Genomic DNA, 21,331 nt, shown 5'->3' with positions numbered 1-21,331 from the left:
AATCATCCATCTGATAGGACCTCAGTCACAGACATTCTCACTCTGTTCCATGCTTATGAACCATGTTTTAATCTGTTTAGTTTTATGTTGTTATATATTGTTTTAACTATTGATTGGGAGCTTCCCAGAGATGGTTAGAAGATGAGTGGCTATTTAAAGGTACTAAATAAATAAATAAATAAATAAAAAATAAATTCCTTCCTTCCTAGTTTTAGGAGAGCAGTTAACACCATTGGCTATTTCATCTAGTCCAGGAAAATGAATATTTTGATTGTTAGGGCAAACTGGCAAAAAGAAGACTATGTTTCTTTTGCTTTTGTTCATTTATGTTGCAAATTTTGTCAATTTTGCAGTCAGTTTATTTATTATTTCTAGAGGGTTTTTCATCTTTTTATAAAACTCCTAGTTGCTAGTCTCTAAAAATCTTCAGGAATAGGCAACATAGAAATAAAATTATAATTATGGTAAGCATCTGACTTATGTACATAGTTAGACACTTACATGGTGTTAAGTGGCCTTATGCTGAGGCTTTTAAACCCCAATTTCCATTATTCCCATTAAACACAATTATTTCTCCTCTTCCTCTTCTTTTTTTTTAACTGTTATTTTAAATGTTTTATAGCTGCCCATTCCCATAGATTCTGGGTGGCTTACAAATATAAAAACAATTAAAAATATTAAAAATATACAACATCCCGAGCAGCATGAACTGCAACAATCATAAAAATAACAAATCAAATTGAATCCAAGCAAGGGCCCCACATACAACCCTCTGGCCTAATACCAAAGCCAGGGGAACCCAAGGAAGAAGACATTGTTTTTGTATCTCTGGTGGATGCTTTTTCAGAGGGTTGGGACCACAACAGAGAAAGCATGTTTCCTCGATCCAGGATGTCTTGGACAGCCTGAGATCATATTCAGGGAGCTTTATTAAACACACTTGAGTTGCCAAATCTGGTCTTGACTCTGACATCTACTGATAAGACCTTTCTCAAAATGTCACTTGATACGGTGAAAGTTAAACGACATTCTACAGATATAAGGAATTTGGAAGAGAAAAAAAAAACTCATTGCTTATTTAGGGAAAATATAAAATAAAACATTGTGTTTTACTACTTTGCGTATTCAAACCAAATATGTATTTCCATTTGTCATACTGAAAAAGAGTAAATGACCTTTCATTGATTTTATTGCTTCAAATATTTACACTTTTATCAGCTTAATTTCACACATTATACTTTGTCAGAATCATTAATGTCATAATAATTACAACAATTACATGAATAATGATTTTGTTTATGCATCACTGAAGAACTACTGTAAATGATGGGCAAAACATGTACTAGGGTGACCTAGGAAATCAGTTCCAAGTTGTTCATTAGGAGCTTAAAAATATTTATTTTGGATGGATAGCATGTATTTCTATATCCTGCTGACATATGAGGGGAATTAATAATCCAACACCAGTTTATTTAATGAGGAAAATAAATCGATATTTCATGTTATCTCCTCTGGGCAATTGGCAAAATGTCAACTTCTTAAGCATTTAAAAATACATTTGATTAATATGTTTAGAGATGAATGTTGTGTTTGTTCAAATACATTTGATGCCAAAAATATGATTAAAGAAATGCAAGCAAGGCTAGAGATGTGATTGGTGCTGAACAAAATGTCAAAATAAGGGCAGAGGAGTTCTTATAATAGGGATGGACTAAACAAGGAGGGAAAGGAGAGTCATCCTAACAAACACAGGTCCAAAAATCTAGAAGATAGTCATAGTTTAGATGAAGGCTGTTTTATCCAAGAAAAGAGTTCATGGTCTCAGATTCCACTATGAAAGTGCAATGTGATGGAAAATAACATTATTTCCACCAAGTGTCTCCACTCCAGAGGTGGGTTGCTGCTGTTTCAGCCCTGTTCGCCTGAACCAGTAGTGGAATTCAGGGCTGGGTCACAGCACCAGCAGCAACCTAGGCCTGCCATTCCCCCGAACCGGTTCCCTTGCTGCCGCTTGGGCACCACCATTTTGGTGACAAGGGAACAGCCCAGCAAGCTTTGCAGACACGTGGGCAGGGGATGGGAGGGGGTGCAATACCCCACTGCTTGGAGCTTGCCTGCTGCCCCCCCACCATTTAAACCTTGTTGGGATATCCGCCCATCCTCTGGTCTGGAGCACCCGTCCAGCTTGCTTTCTTCCTTCTCCCACTGCACTGGGGCTGAGAGGGGTAGCAGCGGTGCTCCATGTGGGCGGGTGGATGTCCCCAAGCTGCACAGCAGCAGAGCAGCAATCTCGGCTCCAGCACAGCATCTCCCCCTTTGTGTTAGCTGTTGAGAGCCCAGCCTGCAGGTCCAGAGAAGACAGCCATCTGGCGTGTCCCCATTCCCCCCCCCCAAAGTGATGACAAGCATTTAATACTACTTGTAATATTTATAACATAAAATCCTAACCATAACAATAAGATTATTTAAAGCCAAAGTATTTGCTGAATGGCACATAATATACTACAATAGGAAATGAGAGGGAAGGGGAGGAAGGATGGAAGGAGCTGGGAATGAGATGAAGGTTGGATGGAAGGAAGGAAATGGGGATGAGAGGGGAGGGGAGGGAAAGAAAGATTGAGCATGCCCATCACACAGCCTGCTTATAATCGCTCTATCTATTGAATGAATGTCAGACACTGAATGTCCATGAAGAAAGAGGGAGGGAGGGAGGAGTGTGTGTGTATGCGCATATGTGTATATTCGGGTGCTTGGGGAAGATTTAAAAAACTTTGGCATGAATCTCTTTTCGATTATTTTTCTCCAAAGATGTGTGTGCATGTGTGTGTGGGTCCATCCATTGCTTCCACTCATCTCCCCCCCTTTCCCACTGCTTTAATCACATTGACAGGAGAATCACTGGGGCTTTGGCACCCAGCTGATAAAGTAGGAAGAAGTAGGTTTGCGCTCGCTGCCAAGTGGTGGGTTTTTAGAAGAACTGAGTGTGAGAACCCAAAGCCCAGGCTACCCACTTAAAGAGGAAGGAAGGAAAGAAGGAAGGAAGGAGCTGGAAATGAGATGGAAGGAAGGAGAGGGGAATGAGAGAGAGGGGAGGGAGGGAGGAAGGAAGGAAGGAAGGAAGGAAAGAAGGAAGGAAGGAAGGAAGGAAGGAAGGAAGGAAGGAAGGAGGGAAGAATTTCATGTGGTCCCAAAAATTGTTTAGGAAAGAAGGGAGGAAGGGAGAAAGGAAATATTGTAATACATTATTACTAGTATGTTTATTAAGAAGATACATTCAAATATTAAGAACTGAACTCCTTCCTTTCTTTCTTTCTTTCTTTCTTTTCCTTCTTTCTCTCTCTCTTTCTCTTTCTTTCTTTCTTTCTTTCTCTACCAGTGATGGGTTCTGGCATCCCTTACTGCCAGTTTGTTCAGGGATTTGCCGCACATCACGTGCTTGATGCACGCTGTGCACGCATGTACAGTACAACAAAAAATGTTTTGCACATGCACAGAAGCCAAAAACAAGATGGTGGCACTGTAGTACAACCAGTTTGGGAGTGTAGCAGGCCTGGGTCGCTGCCAGTTCCAGCAACCCAGGCCACCAAGCTACTACCAAGTAGGAACCCACCACTGTTCTCCACTAATAGAGCCGAGGTGGCGCAGTGGTTAGAGTGCAGAACTGCAGGCTACTTCAGCTGACTGCTAGTTCGGCAGTTCGGCTATTCAAATCTCACCGGCTCAGGGTTGACTCAGCCTTCCATCCTTCCGAGGTGGGTAAAATGAGGACCCGGATTGTTGGGGGCAATATGCTGATTCTGTAAACCGCTTAGAGAGGGCTGAACGCTCTATGAAGCGGTATATAAGTCTAACTGCTATTGCTATTGCTATATTGTTTTGCTCATTTCCACACTCTTTAAAAAAATCTAAATTATCTAAATGGGATCATTTATAGTCAGGTTAACAAATCTGAGCTGAAGCTTTTGTCACAGAGTACCATCAGTTTTGAACAAGATTTCTAGAGGTCCTTTAGATGTGATTCGTAAAATGTGAGAGAGAAAGAAAGAAAGAAAAAAAGAAAGAAAGAAAGAAAGAAAGAGAAAGAAGTGAAAGAAAGAGAGAGGGAGGGAGGTAGAGAGAGACACACAGAGAGAGAGAGAGAGAAAGAGAGAGAGAGAGAGAGAGGAGAGGAAGGAAGGACCACTAACCCTGGCACTAAATGTGGCTTCAGAAGACTCTTTGAAACAGCACAGCAATCTAGGGCTGGAAGGGAGTCATCTATTCCAACCCCCTGCCCCAACAGGAAACCTTATATCACCTGGATTATTTTAGTGCCTCTAGCAGAGACAAAAATTGCCAGAAAGGAGAAGGAGTTTACTAGGACAAAGCTGCCGTGCAGAGGAAGGCAGAGATAGTCCTTAAATTATGACCACAATTCAGCCCAAAATTTTGGTTGCAAAGCAAGAGCATTGTTAAGTATGTTTCACCACATTTTTGCCATATAACATGTGCAAGCTAGGGAATAACATCTGAAGGTATGTGTAATGTTCTAATGTACAGAGGTTATAGTTAAATGTGTGGCAGAAAGTGGACTCTGTGTGTGTTTTTCCAAATGCAGTAAGTGAGGTTGAATGTGTATGGTTTTAGAAGAGAGGTGTGTGTGTGTGTGTGTGTGTGTGTGTGTATATACAGTATATATAGTTGATAATGTATCTTTTTGTGTGCCTATACACACTCTATACTATGTAATATGTAATATGGCATATGTACGAAGCATTAAATACTATACTATGGATGTTTAGTAGTAAATAAATAGACAGAGAAATTGTATCTCATTGAGGCCTCTGAGGTGAGGAGAGGCCAGGCAAGGCACCCCTTGGTGTGAGTGACATCAAGTTGGCCATGCCCAGCCAGTCACCTGACCATCAAGTCATGCCCCCATCGCATGAGCATCAAGCCACACTCACCAAATAAGCCACGCCCACAGAACTGGTAGTAAAAAAAAAATGTGAAACCCATACCCTTATAAAGCTCCCTGAAACCAGGCCTTCACTTGGTGTTCATCATGGTTCTTCTGACTCTTTATACATGAATAGACAGTAAACATTTAATAACAAATGTAATATTGTTATTATTCCTCTTTAGTTTTTTAGACACCTAGACATTTCTTCTTTCATAAAACTCCATCCATTTCTCTTCTCTCTCTTCAATCCTCTGTTTTTGTGCTGATCAAACATGCTTGGTGTTTATTTGGTCATTTTTTTTCCTCCTGAAGCTTTTTAACCTTTTGCAATTTTGAATTCCTGCAACATCTGTTATCCTGATATTGTGTATAAATAATGACTTCAGGCTTATAGAAGGATGTGTATATGAGAAACTGAGTCCTCAATTTTATTATCTATCACATGTGTTGGATAATGGAAATTAAGTTCAATAGATATGGAAAACTTCAGGTTGATTAGACAGATGGAGGGTGGGAAGGGGAGGGAGAGAGGCAAGGACAAAATGTTAAATAAAACCTAATGTCTCATGCAGTGGGAAAACATATAGAGGCAAAAGAGTCACTAGTTATGAAATCTGTCCAACAATAATTTGGCTAACCTTCCCAAACTAACACTGTCTAGATGTGTAAGGATTATGACTCTATCTATAACCACATTTAAAATCTTTTCTGTATAGTTTTCTATATTAGATATGTATTGTACTACTCCCAAAACTGTGATTTTTCTACACAATCATCATAATAAAAAAACATTACGCTAACAGCTTTTTATATTGCTTCAGTCTGAAAATATTGAACCAAAAGCAGAAAGAAAATCCCTTCACATCTAAATGGCCTCAGGATTTCTGCCTCCACTACACAACAAATTGAGCTACATTTATATGACTTCATGCTTCTCTTTTATGTAATCACATTTTGTTATTTTCAGATATCCAAAAGCAGTTTGTAGCTATTTTATATTGATAATGTTATGAGAAAATATAGTGTTAGGAAATGGTTCGCATTAAGCAAAGATGACTAGATAATAAAAATAATTATTGTAACCACTGTTCATGGGTTTTTACATGAAAATCTGCTAACACACTTATTGATAGCTGTTTCATGACCCTGCAAGTTAATTTTCCATTTAGAGTTGATGGTCCTATGAATTTTAAGCACTCCCTTAACCAAGAGATATAACTTCTACCCATCCTTTAGTTTAACAGGAAAGGGAGAAAGTGGAAATCGAGGAGAGGGTTGTTTATGAGAAATAGTCTTTGGGAAATATACATACACATTTTCCTTAACAAACATTTTAAATAAATAACTAGTGACCAGAGGAAGATAATTAATCTGAGTACAGATATAATGCACAATTCTGGTAATGCTTTGCATGAGGTTATCCAAATATTATAATTTTATCAAAGGTTGTTGGAATTAATATTGGGCAACAGACTTGTTTATTTATTTTTAAAATATTGAAGATGTTTTCAATTACATATAGTAGCTTATGACAGAAGTGAAATAGGAAAACATATAAAAGGGGTCTACTTTAGAATTCCTGGCAGTGAAAAGTAATATAATACTGTTAATGAGTAAAAAATAGTATATGCACAAATAACATATATAATGAAAAAGAGATGTTTCGAATGCTAGACATCACTCCCAGAGCTTCCTTTCAATATCCAGCTCAGATACAGATTAAGATTCAAGAAGCTGGCATCCGGTACCTTAATTGGAAAATACAAAAATTCTCTAAGCAAATGCTAATGAGAAGAAGGAAAATACAACATAAGTGCAATATCACTTCACCATTTATATTCCTAGCAGTTAGTCCTGAGAGAAATACTGCTTCCATTGCTGAAAGTAATCTATAGCCATTATAATTATTTCCCATGAATTTGTCTAATTATTGTCCCTGAACCTACCTATATTTCACAGTCAGCTATACACTTTCTCAAAAAGAACTGCTTTTTATCCATATTAACTTGTGTGATTGACCTAGGGCTGTGTAATTCTGATTAGCAAATAAAGAAGTATTACTATATATTTGCCTACATCACAAACAGTATAATTTTATATACATTTATCATGTCCCTCCTTTCTCACATTTTCCCTAAATTAAACCCCCTAAATGTCATAACCATTTTTAGTTTTAGCTTTTTAATGTGGAGTAATCAGACTACATGCACTATTTTAATATGGTTGCATTGTTTACTTATAATGATAATATTAGTAGATGTTAATTTTACTTTTCAAATCCTTAAAAATGGAACAACTTGCCCTGTTTGTAAAAACTGTATATGGATTTCTTCTAGGTGGAGAGACTGCTTAGTTGGGGGAATGGGGAACCAAGCATTCTCTGTAATAAATCTCTCCTGTCCTTTACTCACATTTTTTCCTTCTTTCCTGCTCTCACATGATGGAAATATTGGAGAAGAAGGGATTACAAGAGAGCACACAATGGGGAAGCACACAATGGGGAAGACACTAGGTTGTTTGCAGGAACAACCCTGTGTACTCTCCACTGTGTACTCTCCATTGTGTGCCTGGAGATCTCTTCATCTCCAATTTCTCCACTCTGCATGGGTAGGAAAAAAAATAAAAACAACAGATAAGGCACAGGACAATACATACTGACAATAATGTTGAACATGTAACTAAGTGATGATGTAAAGTTCATAAATGCTGGCATTGATTTTCAGCACGCTTGTAACTTCGAATGGTTACTGAACAAGCCAGTCAGTGTAGTTAATGATTGCCAAAATTGGACTGTTCTGTGAGTTCCATATACAACTACTTGTAAAAATATTTTTAACATTCAAATATGGTATCCTATATGTTGGTGGTGCAGAGAATAAGGAAGATTATGTTGCTAGAGATATGCAAATTTTGTTCCCAATGCAACAAAGAGTAAAATATTTGTTAAGTCCAGAATACCTAGATTGGCTCGGACAGACATCTGAGGCAGTGGTGGGATTTTTTACTACCGGTTCTGTGGGTGTGTCTTGGTGAGTGTGGCATGTCTTGGTGGGCATGTCTTGGTAGGTCTGGCAGGGGAAGGATACTGTAAAAATCTCCATTCCCACCCAATCAGCTGGGACTCGGGAGGCAGAGAATAGATGTGGGCAGGGACAGTCAGAGGTAGTATTTACCAGTTCTTGGAACTACTCAAAATTTCTCCTACCGGTTCTCTAGAACTGGTCAGAAACTGCTGAATACCACCTCTAATGTGAGGTACAGGTGCAATAAACCAAGAGGATTGCAGGAATGAATTCTATAGCCATTTTAATAAAAAGTTTGTAACAATTTCGTATGGCATCTATATTGCATTAGTTCTATTAGTTTCCCAAGTATTTTTAATTTTGTCTCAAAAATCCTAAACACTTTGAGTTCAAGTTTTTTGAAGTGACTGATGTGATTTGTATCAATGATTCTATATTTTAAGATCAACAACAATGCATTTCTCAATTTTCAATTTCCTCTCCTCAGATGTGGAATATGTATTAGAAATTTAATTTGTGTGAAATTTAATTTGTGTGAAGAATACTGGTAGAATAGTTCTTTTTTCATGTAACATTTACACATTAAAGTTATATGTATCAAATAATTAAATCATCTATGTATCTTATAAATATACAATACATTTGATACATGAAGTAAACCCAAATCTTTTCCCAATTTGTTGTTTGGGATAAATAAAAATATTTTAGGAATAGTTGTAAAAATAACATCTTTGTATCCATTAAAATATTTAAAATTATCGCCTAGGTTTTACTGCTAGCATTTCAGTTATATAGATACATTATATATTATTCTTTGGCTGATTATTCTCCAAGTATATTGCTAGATTCCATTAGTAATTTTCAATTTTGTGGTAAACTGTGGTATTAGTGTTATTTAGACTAACAAAGTATTATTTTACATAGATATGCCATATTATTCAATTTTCTCCATGTGATCTAGTATATCTACTAGGTCTAAAAAAATTGAAAGACTATATGTTCAAATTATTATTTTAAAAGATAAACTGTACTGTACAACTGTAAACTGTACAACTGTACAAAGCTTTGAAAATGTGTTTTAATTATATGAAGATCCATTATTGAGGGAGCTTTAATGGTTGATGGAGGACTTTAGGGTGTAGTTAAAGTTTGATTGTCACAATAATATATGGCTTGGAATAAAATTATTCCTGCAACAGCAACCACCTCTTTGAGTGTAACATTTTGGTAAGAATCAACTGAGAGACCATGTTGTGGTGCTTGCTTTTTTAGTTTGATGAAAGCGGATCCAAAGACAAATCTTTCTGTCAAGTACTGATTCATGTGTAAGTTGTTAGTAGGAGGTTTAAACAGTTGATCACTTTGGGGCCCAAATTATTTGGCTGCCTACAATGATACGATATAATCTTGGCCTCACACATAAAATAAATCTGAGCATCTGAAGCTGAAATAAGCAAGAGTCTCGATAATAGCTTAAATCACATTCTAATAGGTAGCTTTAAAAAATGAAGACAATCCAACACTGTATAAACTGCAAAATTCTGGATTAAATCTAAAGGGTAGAAAGAAAATGAAGAATACTCAATAGGAAAACATTTGATCAGTTGTAAGTTGTCCTGAAAAGAAACAGGGTGCAAAAATAAAATAGAACAGTGACGTATGGATAGTATGAAGGTAAGACAACAGAGAAGAAATATCAGAAAAAGCATTTGACATAATGATCCTACTATCTTTTATATTTTATTATAAAAGTATAAATTTATATCTCATGAAGGCTTCATGAAAGAGTAGGTGGAGACAGTAGATGATCTGGTGTTGGGAGACACTGCAAGGTGGCGCAGTGGTTAAATGCAGCACTGCAGGCTGACTGCTAGATCAGCAGTTCAGCGGTTCAAATCTCACCGGCTCAGGGTTGACTCAGCCTTCCATCCTTCCGAGGTGGGTAAAATGAGGACCCAGATTGTTGGGGGCAATATGCTGACTCTCTGTAAACCGCTTAGAGAGGGTTGAAAGCCCTATGAAGCGGTATATAAGTCTACTGCTATTGCTATTGCTATTGCAACACTGCAACAAATGAACTTGGGGGAAAAGTTCACACTGCACATGTTTGGTTAGTTGTATCAGGATTTATAAAATAAAACAAAATCCACTGGTTTTTTATACTGCTCTACTGCCTATGTTCACAATCTATTCACGCAAAGCATAAGTCATGATTAAGAGTAAGCTCTTCTATGTGCAAGGTATACAGGCATGTCATATCTAATGCAGAAGTATATTGGGTTTGCTGAGGAGACAGATTTTTTGTCTCCTTGCAACACATCTTTTACAGAATGCAGGAAAATCTCCAGGGACAAAATCCAGATTTTCCATATACACCATACCATTTATTATTTGATGGTAGGGCCATGCTCAGAAAATTTGCAGCTCTAGAGTTATAATAAGTAAAGGTAAAGGTTATTCTCGCACATCTGTGCTAGTCGTTCCTGGCTCTAGGAGGCAGTGCTCATCTCCGCTTCAAAGCTGAAGAGCTAGCACTGTCTGAAGACGTCACCATGGTCATGTGGCTGGCATGACTAAATGCCTAAGGCGCACAGAATGCTGTTACCTTCCCACCAAAGGTAGTCCCTATTTTTCTACTTGCATTTTTTATGCGCTTTCGAACTGCTAAGTTGGCAGAAGTTGGGACAAGTACTGGGAGCTCACTCCATTACACAGTACTAGGGATCTGAATCTCTGAACTACCTTTCGATCAACAAGTTCAGTGTCTTAGCCACTTAACCACTCAGTTATAATACCATGCCATAATTTGCAAAATTGTATTTCCTCAATAATCCTTATCTTCAGTTCTGCCTGTTTTTCATTCATTGTCAACCTCAATTTGATGTTGCTGCATCTTTCATATCCCAATTCCTGACTTTGTTTATCCCCTACTCATGGTTTCACTTAAATGATATGGATGTTAATCTTCTGGAACAACTCATAATAGCTTTCTGATCTTTGGTGGCACTTTCATGTTTTTTTAAAAATCTTTTTAGACAGGTCAATATGCACAATGGTTTTATAAATACATGACAAAGGTTTCGGCCATGATTATTTCTTTTTCTAAAGTTTCTAGATACGACAGTAATGAATATTGTGTCTATAATATTCAAAATCACATGAATTAGATAAATAAATAATGGTATCTCTTGCATAAAAGTAGTAAAACAAAAATATGGTGGATCAAATGATTTCTTTGATTCCTACTTAAATCATATAAATCTATCTCCAAACATTCCATTGAGGCTGTGAATGAAATATTTGTAAAGGGCATTGTCTCTTGTAATCGAGTCCTCCTCCTATAATAGTCACCATATTTGACTCTAAAAGGTCTCTAGGGAGAAAGATTAATTAGATTTAAATTGTGTTACAGAAAAATGTACTTTACATAGTTGCACTCTAGAAAGCATTATGGTGTTTCTTTAATGTGTTTAAAAATTCAAAAATGTTTTTAAAAGCCACTTAAAAAGTCAAGCTAAAGGCAAGCTAATGGAAAATCGTGTCATCCTTCAAATTGATGTATGCTCAGTTTCATGAGGCCTTACTCGTTGTATGATGTTAGGCAGATGCAAAAGAAATCTTTGTAAATGATCACTGAAGTTTTTCAGACAGGCCATTAGAATCAACAGAAAACTGGGGAAAAATCTCTTGTTGTTCTGCCATGAATCCAGATTAAAGAGACAAGAAATATAAACACACCGAAAAGTAAGATCATGCAGTACATTAAGCACTAGCTGTTTATGGATTGTCTGAATGTAATTTATTTTTACATTTTTCATTCTCTTCCTTTTCTATGTAAACACAGATCATTCAAGTAGTTCTTACCTAACTTTTAGAAATCTCAAATATTGAAGAAATGAAAAACTCCACCTAAAATCTTGCTGTGATCTTCTGCTGTCTAATATGTTGTTATAGAAAGGTTCCGAAATGGTTCTGAAAGTCTAGCATTGATGATCTCTGAAATAGTTTGAGCAGATTTGAATGTTTTCTTGCTATAAAAATGCATTAAATAGAAGAAACTGAAATCAGTAAGAACAGAGAGCAACCATTATGGAACACCATATAAAACTAAAGTCTTTCATGTAGGTCTTTCAAACTATTATTACAGCAAAAGACCATTGTTGTCTCTCTCCCCCACAGTTTTGCTTACCATCACATGAAAACACATCAGTCAATGCACTGCTTTCCAACATTCCAAGAGAGGCATGTGTCTCTTATATATACAAGAACTTAGACCAATTTTGGGAAATAAATACTGTAGAAATAATGGTTATCCACTTCAAGAACTCAAGAGCATAACGTGACTGAAGAATATAATCTTCTACTAGTTGAATCCTATATCTAACTTTACAGATCTGATTTTTTTTTCCTGACAGAATACCCTTAGGTCAATAGAGGTAGCTAGCTATACAATTAGAAAGCTTAGCAAATTTAGAGAAATCCATGATGATTGTCTGTGACTTTGATCCTAGATCTCGGCTGTGAAATATATTGTTTGGGACACAGAGTATACTCCTGTACAATGCTCTTATTTTCTTATTTGACAAAATGACTAAAAAGTGGATCAGGGAAATGTTGGGAACATAGTTTACTTAGACTGCAGTAAGGCATTTGACAAAATAGACCACAGCTTACTTCCTGGTGGGAAAGACACTACTACCACCAGATGGATTCACAATTGGCTGACAAACCAACCATATTCCATGTAATCCTTAATGAAACTGCATTTACATGGCATGCAGCATGCAATGGAGTACCTCAAGTTTCTGTCTTAGGCCCAATAGCCTTCAATATTTTCATAAATGATCTAGATAAGGTGATAGAAGGGGAACTCATTAAATTTGCAGATAACATCAAGCTAGGGGGAATAACTAACATTTTGGAAGACAAACTCAAGATTCAGAAGTATCTTGATAGACTGTTGGACTGTATCAAACAAAAGTAAGGTCCTACCTATACTTAAACAAGAAAAATAAAATGTACCGGTATAGAATAGGTGGTACTTGCTCATTAGTAGTAACTGTGAGAAGTATCTAGGCATCCTAGTGGACCACCATGTAAGAATGAGTCAGCATTGTGGTAAACTGCCAAAAAAGCTAATGCAGTTCTTGGCTGTAAAAGCAGGATAGTATCAAGATCACATGAATAGTGCCTCTTTGTATTGCATTGCACTGGTGAGACCACACTTATCTGTGTTTAGCTCTGATCACTACAATAAAAAAGATGCTGAAACCCTAGAAAGAGTTTAGAGAAGGGTAACAATGATGATAAAGGGTCTGGAGGCTAAACTGTACAATGAAAGGTTGAGAGAACTAGATATATCATTAATGAAGAGAAGGATTAGGGGTAATATGAAAGCAGACTTCTAATACTTTAGCAGCTCTCACAGAGAAGATATGGTTGACCTGTTCTATAAAGCAACAGAGGGCAAGACAAGAATATCATTAAAAAGATATCTATCCTAGAACTAAGGAGAAATTTCCTAACCAGGAGAAAATTCATAAACGGAAAAGGCTTACCTCCAGAAATTGGTGTTCCATCACTGGAAGTTTTCAGGAAGAGTTTGGACAACGATTTGTCCAGAATTGTATAAGGTCTTGTGTTCAGGCAAGAGGTTGGACCTAAAGACCTCCAAGGTCCTTCCAATGTTGTTATCCTAGCTATTATTGAAAACGTTCAAACTGTATATCTGAGAATTCTTCTGGACCCTAGGTAGATCCCTGAAGTGAATTAGAAAATGAATTTATTGTTTCAAAATGAGTTGGTTTTGGTCACAACCCAATGCCCCTTCTCAAGTATGCCAGAAAAAACATATTGTTGCATGTGGTAGTTAGAAAGCAGATCAAAAACCTATATGAGGAACTGAAAGAAAGAAGGTGATGAGAATTGAGAAAACTTTGTACTTTTGATTTTGTTATTTATATAATCCATTGGTCTGTTTCATTTACATGTTTTACCTGACTTGCTTTGAAATCTGGAATTTTAAGGGGAATGAGACATGGGTGTTTATGTGTGTGCACATTTCTCTGAATATTTCCAGTTTGTTTTCTGTGAAATGGATTGCTACTTTTTATGGGGTGGGGGTGTAACATAATTTGGATTTGGGAGCTAAGACCACATTCCTATCTTGTTCTGATTTTTATAGCCATGTATCTTGTGTCTACACTTTATTAATATACTTCCTAGAACTGACTATTGGAATAGAAAACAGTAGATTTGAAATAATGAGATTATACTTTGGAACTCACATCATATTATTGCCTTATATTATTTGCTCCTGGCCAGCTTGTTTTTCTTTTAGACCTCAAAATGTGAATTTTGAGAAATTAATGTTTTGTAAATTCATTGTTATAGCTATGTTGTGAATAGATAGCATTTTATGTCAGCCATTTTGTGACACTACCCACAAAAATCCTCCTTATGAACTTTTACTTAAAAAGAAGAAAAATAAACATAATTAATTGACTTGATTATTTAAAAGGGTGGATAATGGAACGAAGGAAATTACGTCATAATCTTAGAGAGAAAGGATAAATATAAATGTAACTGCTGTTAAGAAAATCAGAAGTCACTCTTTATAACTTTTTCCTTTCCTTTTTTTATTTCTGTTCTGATTCTTTCTCTGTACTTTTTTGTACTTTTTACTTTTCTTTACATTCCTTATTTTTTCTTGCTAATTTTTCTTTGCTTTTATTCTTTTAAAAAATTATTTAACAAAAATTATACACAACAAATATTCTACAAGCCTCATCACCCTAAAAAGAGGAGACCTTGGTCTAGATCAGTGGTTCTTAATCTGGGTGATATTGCCCCCCATGGGGTGGTTTTGTTTTTCAGGGGGGCAATGGAACAAAAAGGGGTGACAGGGGGGCAAAGGAATGGAAGGGGGGCAATATAGGGGCGATTGAGCAAGAGGTTTTGGGGAGACTTTTGAGACTTTTTTCGTACAGTGAACTGCTGTATATCTGTCGTACAAAAATATCAGATCGCTCGCTATTAGTGGATTGAATTGTTTTAAAATGTTCTTCCAGCTAGCTTCAGTACAGAACACCATAAATATGTGAATATGCATCGCTCATCTTCATGTACATTGCCCAGCAGTCTCTATCACTCTATCCATACAATGGTGCGCCATTGGCCAGAATGGGCAGTGATGGAGGGGTGAGCGCTTCTTTCGAAACATTGCATGCTGAGTGGCTGTCTCCTGTGATGTCAGCTGTAATGTCAACGTAACTGTTGAAACTAGGTTTATCGATGTCCATAGTGTTCCAGTGCAGTCAAAAATTTAATTTGCAGTTAGTGCCTTTCATTTCGACGACATCTCAATATGGCCAAGAAGAGGAAGTGTCGCCAATATTTGACGGAATACCTAAAATTGGGATTCATTCCATTTCCTTTCAACGTACAGCTTATGTTTTGTCTTCTTTGTGAGAAAACATTTTCAAAGGAAGCGATGAAGCCTTCCCAATTGAAAGACCATTTGGTAAGAATTCATTCGGATAAAGCCGACAAACTGGTATCATTTTTCCAATTTTTAAATGCCAAGTTTGAGGGTCGCAGCACTGTTGAGAAGCTATTTGGAAAATCATCACTTAACGCCGACAAGGGGCTCATTTGTTCCTATGAAGTATCTTTGTTGATAGCAAAATGTGGCAAACCTCACACTATTGGAGAAACGCTGATTTTACCAGCAGTGAAACAGATTGTTGCCACCATGTTGGGGCCCAGCGCAAGCACTGTCACGCAATCGATTCCTTTGAGCAATGACACCATATCAAAAAGAATTGATGAAATGGCTGCTGATGTGGAAGAAAACTTATTGACACCTTGAAAAGTACTGAATTCATGATGCAGATTGATGAGTCAACGATTCGTGAAAATGAATCCTTGTTATTGGTTTAAGTCCGTTTCATCAACGGAAATGAAGAGATCAGGGAAGAACTGTTATTTGCTCAAAATTTAGCCACCAACACAAAAGATTCTTCGATATTTAAAACTTTGAAGAGTTTATTATGAGAAAAACATCCTTTTGACAAAAGTCGTGGCATATGCAACCAATAGAGCTGCATCCATGTTTGGACAATATTGTGGATTTCAAGCTCATCTAAAATTGGCTGTACCTGGAGTTATGACTGTCCATTGTGTCGTTCATAGACAGCACCTTGTCTCAAAAAAATTTAGTGGCCGATTGAACGAGTCTATATGTTAGGTCATTAATGCTGTGAATAAAAAAAACTGAGAGGAACTTATGATGGCTCCTCTTAGTTGCAGCTCTCACAGCATCCCCAGAGTCATGTGATTGCAATTCAGGCAATTGGCAACTGACTCACAATTAAGACATTGCAGTGTACTGAGGTCATGTAATCACCATTTGTGACCTTCACTGTCAGCTTCTGACAAGCAAAGTCAACGGGAAAACTGGCAGGAAGTCACAAATGGCAGTCACATTACCATAGGATACTGTTACTATGCAAGATTCATTATTGATGGTAAGTGGGACTGCTTCAAATGCCGTTAGTCAACCTAGTCGTGTGACATTGAGCTTTATGACATCATTTAGTGACAGAGTTGTCAGTTCCAATTATCATAGTTAAATGAAAACTACCTGTGGTTGATCTCAAGTGCTTCCTCAGAGCAATAATTGACTAGGGGACCCAGGGTTTTTTGATTGAAATGTTTTTGAGAGAAAGTCTACATCATGGGTGTCAAACCCGCGGTGTCACATTGTCATCACGTGACATATTGTGATGTTTTTCCCTTCGAGGAGTTGTGGTGGGCATGGCCTGCATGTGATGGATCAGGCCCACAGGCCATTTGATACCCCTGGTCTACATCATCTTCATACAGTGGGTTGCAATTGGTAAATGTAATTTCTGAGGATAGTGCTCTAATTTAGTTGTTTTGGCTACAACAGAATTAATATAGAGATTAAACAAAAGAGGGAAAATACTATACAACCGTATTACACTCTCAATAGTTCTAGAATTCTCATAAAAATCAGCCATTAACAATAGCAATTTTCCATCTACAAACATTTCTCAACAAATAGGGAAAATACTATACAACCGTATTACACTCTCAAGAGTTCTAGAATTCTCATAAAAATCAGCCATTAACAATAGCAATTTTCCATCTACAAACATTTCTCAATTTGCCCCACAACCGTTTTCTGGAAATAAAACTAAATGCAAACGTAAAACCAATAAATGTTGTTATATAATTCAGAACCAGGCTTGGACAAATATTTTTCAGTCAAATGTTGCAGTAAGAGGGCAAGGACAAGAACAGAACGTCCAACTGTATAGCCTGCTTACTCAACTGCCAAAATATGCTCTAAATCGATCCAGTCAACCAATTTATTGTATAGTTGTTTAGCATAGAGGTTACTTATAATGCTTAAAAGACTGATGGACTGATTGATTATAATCATTAAAAGACTGCATTTAATCCATTTGGATTAGTAACTTGAAAAATGTAGCCCATGAATCAGTGTGGAACAAATGTTCAGAAAACGGCCTGAAAAATTCTGGCCAATTCACTTTCTTGGCACTGCAGGCAGTTATAAAATAAAGAGATAAATATAAAAATTTCTAGATAATTTTACACGCATATAACAGTTATTTATAAATATAAATTTAAAAAAACTGTCCTTACATAGGAATTCTCAGCATTGTGTCAAATTCTGGATTCAGAATAGTACATTGTAGCCCTTTTTAATTATTTATAACTTTGTAATTGTTAAGTATAAAGGAAGAATGAGCACATGCTATGTCCCATCTCTTCAATCTCTAAAGCTAAAAATGTAACTATAGTATATTTGGCTAAAAGAAGTTACAGTTCTCCATGAAATCAGAATTCTTTACAACTTCTAGTCCTGTAAGTGATCTTAAACTCATTCAGTTGGAGTGATTACAGAACATTCCTCTTCATGGTTAAGTTGGAGTGTTAGGTTAAATACCAAACTGCATAGCTTTATCTCCCTAAACATCTCCATATGGCTACCCTGTTGTTTTGAAATCAATTAAAAGAAGCCTTACTGCTTTCATTTTGTGGTCCCATCTTGTCACTTTTATTCCCTCATAAATATTCAAGAAAGCAATAGGAGACCAAGTGTCCCCCCCTCCAAAGAGCTTAGTCTTTTAGCATCTCCCTATTTTGGACTACTAGAATGTTTTAATTAGACCTGTTCTTCTTTGCTGTTATTCGAGCATCAGATCATGGTTCATGGTTTGACTAAATCAAATTCTCATAAATTTGGTCTGTCAGTACCAAAACCTCAATGGGGAATTGTTGAATGAAAGAATGTTTCAGAAAAGGAAATGTCTATGAATAAATCTATTTATTATTGCTTAGAAACTGGCATGTGGGACAAAGCTACTATTGACCTCACAACTTTCCAAGCTGTAACCATAAGAAAATGACAAGGAAGAAATCTGTTTTGTTCAATCTTTTCTGATAACTTTTTATATGCTTTATATGCTTTATAGCAATATGGCATCCATTTGGATGATTTATAAACAAGCGACAGAGTAAGTAAAACCATGTGATTGAAAACAATTTGGACATGAGCTTTAAACCCATCATTCCTAAAAAGAGAAAATATGCAAAAGGGGGCTTTCCCTCTTTGAATTACATAATTTCTTCACTGTCCCTCTATTGCAGGCCTAACCTTTTAAAAATTGTCCACCCCTGTATACATGCAGAATATGTTCATGAAATATAGATGATGCATCATTAATGAACAATTTTATCATAAAGTTTCAATGTCCTTGGTTATTTTTTCTGTTTCTGATACGTTACAAGAGTTTGGATAGTCTTCATTACACTCTGGTCTGTAGCAATATGTATATTCACATGCAGGTATAAGCAAAAATAATGTCTACAACAAATCAGCTTATGTAAACATTATAGTCACAACCCATGAGAGTTAGTTGCATCAAAGTCTCCCTTTGAAAGCAGTGGAACTAAAGTGCTTGGTTAAACAAGTTAAGTCCCATTGATTTCATCTCCTCATTACATGTACTGCTGTGCTAAATATCCTTGACCTTATACAGGCTCTGTGGGTTGTATCTTTTGCATACGGTGGTTTTTCTAACAACCTTTCTAGCCTGCCAGGAGCTCAGAACATTCAAATGATTTACAATCTTGTCTTCTGTGCAAATTGGAATCCTAGTTTTAAAGCTGGGCAAAACTATTAGAAATATTTTCTAATATTTATATTAAAATGCCACCATACTCCAGGAAATGATACAACCTGCATAGATCGTTATTGTGAGAAATGAATAAAGATACACTGTTATGACCGGAGAACAGCTTTTTAAAACTGACTTTATCCCTAACACAGAGCAAAGTGGGCTGATCAAGTTTGCTCAGCAGGACTTTTTGGAAGAAGATTCTGAGGTACATTTAGCATCAAACTAGAATCAGATAAGATGCAACACTATTTTATTGATAAAGGATATATTTACATAAAATGAAAAAGAGTTATTAGGATAATTTATATTTCCTATTCGTGTTTACTGTTATAAAATAAATAAATTTCTTATTTGTAATTACACATTATTAGTAAGAAAGGGGCAGAAAGACTTACTGCAATTCTGTCTGCTCAACCTTGTTGATAAGCTCCTAACTATTTATTATTTACCTTTATATATACTTAGAAGCAGCAGCTGATCTGGTTGTTCAGACTGCTCAGGACAAGTTGTTACTATTATTATTATTATTATACAATTGTATCACAGCGGCCAGTTGTTTCGCCAGATTTGGCATTGGTTATTAGTCGGGCCCCACCCAGGGGCCTAGGACGTCGTAACGTATTTTCGTAATATGCGTGCAGATCCAAGCAGTGCGGCTTTTTGCATTTGACTGATGGTGATTTTGTATATTTTTAACTGTTTTAAATGTAATTCCAGTGCTTTTGGAATAGCACCCAGTGTGCCAATTACCACTGGAATTACCACTGCTGGTTTGTGCCATAGTCATTGAATTTCAATTTTTAAGTCCTGGTATTTTGCGATTTTTTTCATGTTCCTTCTCGGCGACCCTGCTATCCCCTGGTATTGCGATGTCTATGATTGTGACCTTATTTTTCTCAACCAGTGTGATGTCTGGTGTATTATGCACCAGTATTTTGTCTGTTTGTATACGGAAATCCCACAAGATCTTGACCATCTGATTTTCGGTGACTTTTTCAAGCTGATGTTCCCACCAGTTTGTTGCTCTTTTAATATTATAATTTTTGCACAAATTCCAGTGGTTCATTTGTGCTACTGAATTGTGCCACAATTTATAATCAGTCTGTGCGATTTTTTTACAGCAGCTGAGTATGTGATCAACAGTTTCATCAGCTTCTTTGCAAAGTCTGCATTTGGCATCATCAGAGGATTTTTCGATTTTGGCCTTAATGGCATTTGTGCGGATAGCTTGTTCTTGCGCAGCCAGGATTAGTGACTCTGTTTCTTTCTTTAATGTAACTGTTGTTAACCATAACCAAGTTTGTTCACTGTCCACTTTATCTTTTATTTTTTCCAGAAATTGGCCATGCAGTGCTTTGTTCTGCCAACTCTCCATTCTTGATTTTATCACATCTTTTCTGTATTCTTGTTTCGTCTGTTGGGCCTTCAGTAGTTTTTTGTTCTTTACTTCAATTAATAGATGTTCTTGACTTTCTTTTAAATAATCAGCCAGTGCATGTTTTTCTTCTTCAACTGTTTGCTTCACTTGTAATAATCCTCTGCCACCTGATTTTCGGGGCAGATATAGTCTATCAGTATCACCACGTGGATGTAAACTGTAGTGCATTGTCATTAGTTTCCTGGTTTTTCGGTCCAAAATGTCCAAATCAGCTTGTGTCAGTTAACTATACCAGCTGTGTATCTTATAACTGGTATTGCCCAGGTATTTATGCCCTTGATTGTATTTCCACCATTCAATTTAGATTTCAAAATTTTCCTAACTCTGTTGGTGTACTCTCACCTGACAATAGCTTTTACTTCTCCATGCTTGATGTTATCCAACTGCAGAATGCCTAAGTATTTGTAGGCTTCATTTTCATTGCATTTAATTATTTGGCCATTGGGCATTTCAATTCCCTCACATGCAGTTATTTTGCCTCTTTTTATGGATACAGTGGCGCATTTTTCCATGCCAAACTGCATTGAAATATCGGTGCTGAATACTCGGACTGTGTTTGTCAATGATTGGATTTCTATTTCTGACTTTCCATAGAGTTTCAAATCATCCATATATAGTAAATGCGAAATTTTTTCAGCTTCTTTGGCTGTTTGGTAGCCTAATTTCATTTGTTTTAGGATTACTGATAGTGGGA

At 36.6% G+C, this 21,331-nt stretch overlaps 1 pseudogene; it reads left to right on the top strand.

The window, feature by feature from the left end:
* The first annotated feature begins 15,331 nt into the window (after positions 1-15,331).
* LOC116512940 lies at positions 15,332-16,243 on the top strand (annotated as a pseudogene).
* Positions 16,244-21,331: the final 5,088 nt, after the last annotated feature.

Source organism: Thamnophis elegans, chromosome 9, assembly GCF_009769535.1.
Source record: "Thamnophis elegans isolate rThaEle1 chromosome 9, rThaEle1.pri, whole genome shotgun sequence".
In the NCBI taxonomy this organism is placed as follows: Eukaryota; Metazoa; Chordata; class Lepidosauria; order Squamata; family Colubridae; genus Thamnophis; species Thamnophis elegans.
This window is presented reverse-complemented; position numbering and strand designations above follow the sequence as displayed.